Source organism: Natator depressus, chromosome 10 (assembly GCF_965152275.1).
Source record: "Natator depressus isolate rNatDep1 chromosome 10, rNatDep2.hap1, whole genome shotgun sequence".
NCBI classification, from domain to species: domain Eukaryota; kingdom Metazoa; phylum Chordata; order Testudines; family Cheloniidae; genus Natator; species Natator depressus.
In genome coordinates this window covers 22,336,021-22,342,211 of record NC_134243.1, presented here as the reverse complement: position 1 = coordinate 22,342,211, position 6,191 = coordinate 22,336,021, and positions in this window count along the sequence as shown.

Below are 6,191 nucleotides of genomic sequence, written 5' to 3'. Positions count from 1 at the left end.
ATCAGTATGTGTATATTATCCTCCCACTTAATTTATTACAAGAGGGATTTTAGAGGGCACACTATGATTCTTTAATGTCAACATTTCTTATCTTCTGCAAACGCAAATTTGTCAGGGGATTTTTATTTTACTCAAAGTCCAAACAGTTTGTTCTTGTGTATGGTCAGATCAGTTTTTTTCCTGTTACAAATTTTTGGGTGGACTGGTTTTTGAGCCTTGGTTTTTAGTTAATTTTAATAGTACCTCAACAGCTGAAAGGTTGTTTAACACACTAGAAGAACAAGTAGGCAGAATGTGGTATTTTAAAATGTTTTCTTGTTACCTTTATGTCCCTAGCTACCTTCTTCATAGGAAGTATGGTAAGCGACCACTCTGGCTTAACTAGGAGATATTCAACCTGAAACTCAAAAAGTCCTGTGAAAAGTGGAAACTAGGTCAAGCATGTAAGGACAAGATTAGACAGGCCAAGACACAAAACAAAATTAGACTAGCTAGGGGCATTAAGGGTAACAAGAAAACGTTTTACAAAAACACTAGAAGCAAACAGAAAACCAAGGACAGGGTACGCCCCTTTACTCAATGAAGTGGGAGAAAACAACAACAAAAAACACAGCAATGGCTGAAGTGTTAAATGCTTTTTTTTTTTTTTTTAAATCAGAAAGGTTAGCAGTGATCAGACCACTAACAGTGCACATCAGTGTAAACAGGGTAGGATCTGAGGCTAAAATAGGGAAAGAACAAGTTAAGCATTACTTAGGCCTTGCTTACACTACACAGTTTTGTCAACAGAAGTCAGCTTTTGGCAACAAAACAGTGGACGTGTACACACTGAAATGCTTCTCCTGCAGATGTAACTCCCCTGCTATGCTGACATCATAAAACCACCTCACTGAGAAGCGTAGGGCTTATATCAGCGTAGTCAAGGTGAGACAGTGTCTCTGTAGAGACAGCGTTTGACAAATTAGATGTCCTCAAGTCAGCAGGGCCTGATGAAATCTACCTCCTAGAATACTTATGGAACTGGTTGAAGAGATCTCTGAATCATTAGTGATTATCTTTGAGAACTCAAAGAGCACAGGAGAGATCCCAGAGGACCACAAAAAGGCAAATCTGTAAAAAGGAGAATATGGACAACCCAGAGAATTACAGACCTAGCATCTTAATTTTGGTATCTGGAAAGATAATCGAGCAAATAATCAAACCACCAATGTATTGGCATGTAGAAGATAATAATGCAACAAAGTAAACAGTCAACATGAATTTGTCAAGAACAAATGATGTCAAACTAACCTAATACTCTTCTTTGACAGGCTAGCAAGCCTTGTGGATAGTGGGGAAAAGCAATAAATGTGACAGATCTTGACTTTAGAAAGGCTTTTGATACAGTCTCACGTGACCTCAAACAAAACTAGGAAAATATAGATGAACCTACTATAAGGTGAGTGTACAACTCATTGGAAAGCCGTACTCAGAGTAGTTCAAATGGTTCACAGTCAACCTAGAAGGGCATATCAAGTGGAGTCCTGCAAGAATATGTCCCGAGTCTGGTTCTATTCAATATCTTTATAACTGATTTGGATAATGGCATAGAGAGTAAACTTACAAAGTTTGCAGGTGATACCAAGTTCGGAGGGGTTGCAAGTGCTTTGGAGGACAAGATTAGAATTCAAAATGATCTTGACAAACTGGAGAAATGATCTGAAATCAATAGGATGATATTCAGTTAGTTAGGATAATGAATTAGGACAAATGCCAAGTACTATACTTAGAAAGAAATATTCAGTTGCATAAATACAAAACAGGAAATGTCTGCCTAGGAAGCAGTACTGCAGCAAAGGATCTGGGGGTTATAATGCATTACAAACTAAGTAAGAGTCAACAATGTAATATTGGTGCAAAACAAAACAAAAAACCACCATCATTCTGGGTTGTATTAACAGGAATGTTGTAAGTAAGACATAAGAAGTAATTCTTCCACTCTACTCAGCACTGGTAAGGCCTCAGTTGGAGAACTGTGTCCAGTTCTGGGCACCACAGTTTAGTGACGATGTGGACAAATTGGAGAAAGTCGAGGAGAGCAACAAAAATTATTAAAGATCTAGAAAATAGGAACTATGAGGAAATTTTGAAAAGAAACTGGGTTTTGTTTAATCAGGAGAAGAGAAGACAGAGCAGGGGACATAACAGTCTTCAACTAAGTAAAAGGTTGTAAAAACAAAGGAAAGTGATAAAGTTGTTCTCCTTATCCACTGAGGACAGGAGAAGTAGTAATGGGCTTAAATTGCAGCAAGGGAAATTTAGTTTAGACATTAGGAAAAACTTCCTATGGAGATTGTGGAATCTCCATTATTGGAGGATTTTAAGAAAAGTTAAACAAACACCAGTCAGGAATGGTCTAGTTCAGTGATACTTAATTATATCTGCCCAGGGGCTGATTTGAGTATTTTATGATGGGAGGCGGACCATTTGCACAGAAGGCTGACAATAAAAAACAAAAAACTTCAGCCGCCAATAAAAAGAGACCTTGATTGCAACATAAGTATTAGTGTTTCTATCTTTGAACAAAGTTGATAAGGCAACATTACCTGTGTTTGTGGCAATCTCTAATAGGAGAGGTGACTTCAACAACCTCTGGAAAACTTTGTTAAGAGTGGTTTGTAGGTGGTCAGGGCAAGCAGCATGCATTGGCGAAAATGCTCATCTGTCAGGCCACTGCAGTGGTGGCTTTTTTATAATGTTCACAGTAGAAGACCCAGATTCATGGAGGTACGTTGATCTGAACATAGTTAAGAGATAGATGGCTAGAGCCTGGGTATTCTGAAACTGCTCAGCATATTGAATCTAGAAGTCAAAGTCCCACTTCTCTGGAATTTGCCTTCAGAACATCTGAGCTTTAATTGAAAGGCAACTTCACTGATTAAATCAAGAATATTCTTTTCTTCAGAAGGGCAAGGTCCATCAGTAGAGGCAAATGGATCACAAACAAAAGCAAGTCCTTTGGAATTTTAAAAATTCTAAATCACATTTTAAAATTTTCCGTCAGACTGTTTAGGAATTCTTCCATTATTTTCATTGAAGTTTCAAATGATGTGGGAAAATGCAACATCTTTCCTGTTAAGACTGTCTGAAGCATTTAAAGATTCCTCTGAAAAGCACACACTTTTTCAAACAGATCCCTGACACCACTTGCATGGCCTTAGAATTGCAAGTTGAAGGAATTCAAGTGACCAGTAATATCACATAGAAAAGCTACTTGTGACAGAGGGGACATCATTCATAAATTCCAGGAACTCACAAGCCTTGTTGGTCTTGTGGTTTGAAAGAAATTCTATTATTTCTTTTTCAAGCGCGCAGAACCTCTCTAACCCCCCACCCCCACCCCCACTTAACCAGAGAACATCATTATGCTGCAACAGGTCACTATTCGGCTGAAACGTCTTATAAAAGAAGATGTTGCAAGATAGAAGTTGAGCATATGTAGATCACTAATGTCATCACAATACCCTTTTTTCCCCTCCAACTCCCCATGCACAGGACAGTCTGTTGAATGATGCAGTGGAGTGTATTTAATGCAGGGTGTATCGCTGCCAGACATGAAGCAAAGCCCTTTTTTCCCCCCCGTCATGGAGGGACCGCCATCTCTAACAAGCAAGTTTACTTTCTGTAGGTCCAACCCCCTCCCCCGCCCCCCAAAAAAGCCCTTTACTGTTATCAGCACAAAATTCTCTGTTACTCGCACACTCTAAGACATCCCACCTCTACCTAGTTCCTAGGGCTCAAGGCTTCCACCTCTATCTAGTCCCTAGGGCTCTAGCAAAACCTGGTTAATTTAGGCACCCCCACCCTCTCCCAGTTCCTAGGGCTCCAGGCGATAGGCACCCAACTTTACCCCTCCATGGGCTCTAGGCAAGTACCCATTCCCTGTGGACTCAGGGCTTAATCTATTGCAGGTTACGGGGTCTTTTACCAGTGAAAGAGCCTTACACAGTAATATCCTACTTAACCTCTATTTATTAACAATCACCAAAACAGAATGCACATGCTACACATACAATGCTCACCACTCCCAAGAAGACAGATGAACTTTTCTTGATGGCCAGTCAGGATCAAGTCATCTGGGGGACTCCAGTTTCTACATGGTGTCATTGGCAGAGTGTTGAGGTCTGGCAGGTCTGATCTTGGGGCTGTGTCCTGGAGTTGGTTCCCAAGAACTTATATATAATGAAACTTGAGTCCTGCTTAGCTGTACTGTACCTTAACCAATCACTTTACTAAAATATTACTAACCAATCCTAACATACTGAAAAAAATTCTCTAACCAATCATACCCCACCACCTTAATTAATTTACACCTAGGAAAATTAACTATGTAACCAACAAACAAAGAACCAGACAGATCATACAAACAATAGAGAAGTGGGGACTATAAATATAAAACAATAAAGAAAGGATTTCATAACCACTACTGATAAGTGATTTCTTGCCAGACAGGATGCTATCAAACTAAGTTTTCTTTAACCATCTTAAGATCTGTTTCTTTAGCTAGTGATAGTGGGTGCTATTAGGACAGGATCTCCTTCTTAACAGCCTGATATTACATTGCATCTAAATTACATTAACACAATGTGAGGATGTGACTTCCTGCTTCTTGGCTAATCACTGCTGCTCTCCTAATATGGCCACAGACAAAACCTTACAATATGGTTACAGGAAAAGGCCTTATCCTTACATTACTTTTTCAAAAATGCTCTCTCCTGGGGTGTAGGTTTAATGGTATTGAGCACAAAGTTTCTTCCTTAAAAATTTCACCATAATAAAATCTAACTGACAGTGATAGCTGTCGCTTGATTCGTCCACAGCAAGGGACATGTATTTGGCATTTTTTAAATCAGAAAGCAGTGCTGACAAACAATCCTTGTAAATTACCTGCAATCTTTGCACTGCTGTGGAATCACACAGGAGAACTGGCTTCATAATATCACCTTTGTTTTTATCTCCAGAAAAAAACTCCTCCAGCATTGCCAACATGTACTCCTTCACAAGCTCAGCCCCCAGGAGAGGCTTCTTTTTAGCTAGTGTCCACATTATTCAAAGAGAAGCAGCTGTTGCTTTTTCTTGTGGAGTTGCTGATGTTGTGAAAATGACATTTGAAGTGTGGTACAAAGACTTCAGATTTTCAATTTTGTCATGTCTTGCAACCTTGCCAGGAGGATAGGCTGCATTGAAGTTACTGTGCTTTGATTGAAAGTGGCGCCTCATGTCGACAACCTTAGAGACGGATACAGTGGCTTGGCATATTAAACACAAAGGTTTTGCATTTAAATGAGGTGGCATAATTAAAGAAAAGCAAATGGCCAGTTTGGGTTAAAAGCTTGGTTTTCACCATCAACTTTGCAATGTTTACTCCCACTTGCATTCATTTTTTGCTCCACTTCCATCACTAATGAAAAAATGGGTGGCAGCCAAGGCTGGCCTTAGGGAAAATAGTGCCCTGGCCAAACTTGTATTTGGGCACCCTTTGAGTTCAGCCCCAGGTGGCGGCGCTCAGGCAGCAAATTTCTTTAAAAAAAAACAACAACTTTTTTTTTTAAAAAGGTTAGCTGGCAGGCCATACAGGAAGCCTGGGCAGGCCACATTTGGCCCCCAGGCCACCTATTAAGAATCATTGGTATAGATAATACTTAGTCCTGCTCAGTGCAGGGAACTAGACTAGAATTCAGTGTTTCTCAACTTTCTCCTCAACCAGGGACCAGGTTGCTGCCTTCCTAAACCTGTGAAAAACTTTCATTTTGTAGAAAGGACATTTTTCATCAGAAGTGATGAAAAAAATTTCAACCAGCTCTACTCAGCACCTCTGAAAAATTACACCCCAGGTGTCTAAAATTGGGTATCCAAGAACAAGGGCATCCAAAATTACAGGCTGCTTTGAAAAATGTATCACACAGGACCGTGTCCTGCTTTAACAAGTACTTCCTCTCAATCTATGGCACAGGTTTAAATTCAGCAGCCTTGAATCAGTTACTGTGAAGGATTATAATTTACTAGCTTGCAATATATATTCTATCTGCTTGAGATCTTGACAAAGGCAGTGGAAATGCATACTGCACAAAAGGGACAGCTTGTTATAATTAGCTTAGCACCAGCAGGGTACTCTCTGTTGTACAATGGACACAGAAAGACAAAGTTCCTGT